Here is a 1,732-nt window from a genome sequence, read left to right as displayed (position 1 = left end):
ATTTAAAATAAAAGAAGAAGAAATTGAAAACACATTATTGAATGTTTAAATTTATAGATGTAAAAATATTATAATTTTACTTATAGATTTATCTTGGTTGAATTAACATTTAATATTACTTATTGAAATAAATTATTAAATATTATAATAATTTAAAAATATTTGAATATGGGCATAGAGACATAATAGCAAGGCACTAAATTACCTCTTTCTACTGAATAAATAGCAAGCACTGTAGTAGAATTATCAAATGATTAGATAAAAAACAGAAATAGAAATTTGGAAACTAATGATAGACTAATGAATCAGTAAACAATAAGATTGAAACATGAAATAACAAATTTAAACAAACAGATCAAATAAAATAAATAGAAAATCAAACAAAATAAACAGTTACCATGGCTTGTATCTTCAGTTATTTAAATCCTTTAAATTGAACCTTAATAGTAAGATTAGTAAGAAAACACAATAGATGTGAATGATAATATAAAAGGTAAAACAGTAGTTATTAAAACATCTACAAGAAGTACTATTTTCTTACCAATAAGTGGTTTAGTTCTGCCAACCTAACTAAGACCATCTTAATTAATAGGTGTAAATAAAGATTCATATATAGTGTTATAAAAATTACCACCAGATTATGACTCTCGTGTAAAATCAATGTAAATTGATGAACGACCAACTTAATAATATACTGATATAGGAGGACTTGACAAACAAATTTAATAATTAAGATAAGCTATTGTGCTTCCTATTACACATCGTGATTTATTTAATAATATTGGGATTAGACCTCCTAAAGGATGTTTAATGCATGGACCACCAGGTACTGGCAAAACAATGATGGCAAGGGCATGCGCATCTCAAACAAAAGCAACATTTTTAAAATTAGCTGGTCCAGATCTCGTCCAGATGTATATAGGGGACGGAGCAAAAATGGTCAGAGATGCATTTTAATTGGCTAAATCTAAGCAACCAACAATTATATTTATAGATTAATTAGATGCGATTGGAACTAAAAGATTTGATAATGATAAATCTGGGGATAGAGAAGTTCAACGAACAATGTTATAATTATTAAATCAATTAGATGGATTTAGTCCTAATGATGATATTAAAGTTATTGCTGCTACTAATCGACCAGATATTTTGGATCCTGCTCTATTGAGATCAGGAAGACTTGACCGAAAAATTTAATTTCCTTTACCCAATGAAGACGCAAGAGTACAAATTCTTAAAATACATTCAAGGAAGATGAATGTTTCTAAATAAGTGAATTATGTTTAAATTGGACGATCTACTGATGATTTTAATGGATCGCAAGTTAAGGCTGTTTGTGTTTAAGCTGGTATGAATGCCTTGCGAAGAGGAGGAGAATTTCTCGTTCATGAAGATTATGTTGAAGGAATTGCGCAAGTTCAAGCTAAGAAGAAAACTAATCTTAATTATTATGCTTGATCATTAATTATTTCTATTTAATTTATGTTATTGTAAGTTTATATTTATTTTTATCTTTACTATAAATTTAAAATATTCATGTCATTATTTTAATGTTTAAATAAAATTAATTTTCTCATATCCATTTATTTATTAGATAGATACCAATTTATTTGAAGAAAAATATTTTAGTTGTAAAACATTTTAGTTGACTCATCTAAAATAAAATAAAAATAGAGATATTTGTATTAATAAATAAAGATAATAATAAATTGATAGAATCAAATCTAAATGT

The 1,732-nt window shown here is 26.0% G+C and overlaps 1 pseudogene across 1 annotated transcript; it reads left to right on the top strand.

The window, feature by feature from the left end:
• The first annotated feature begins 398 nt into the window (after positions 1 to 398).
• On the top strand, positions 399 to 1,458 carry LOC308128059 (26S proteasome regulatory subunit 6A-A-like; annotated as a pseudogene). Its single transcript has 2 exons — positions 399 to 405; positions 494 to 1,458. The product of its transcript is annotated as a 26S proteasome regulatory subunit 6A-A-like (transcript).
• Positions 1,459 to 1,732: the final 274 nt, after the last annotated feature.

Source organism: Lipophrys pholis (assembly GCF_963383615.2).
Source record: "Lipophrys pholis genome assembly, contig: SCAFFOLD_458, whole genome shotgun sequence".
NCBI classification, from domain to species: Eukaryota; Metazoa; Chordata; class Actinopteri; order Blenniiformes; family Blenniidae; genus Lipophrys; species Lipophrys pholis.
Note: the sequence above shows the minus strand (reverse complement) of the source record. Positions and strands in the feature narration are given on the sequence as shown.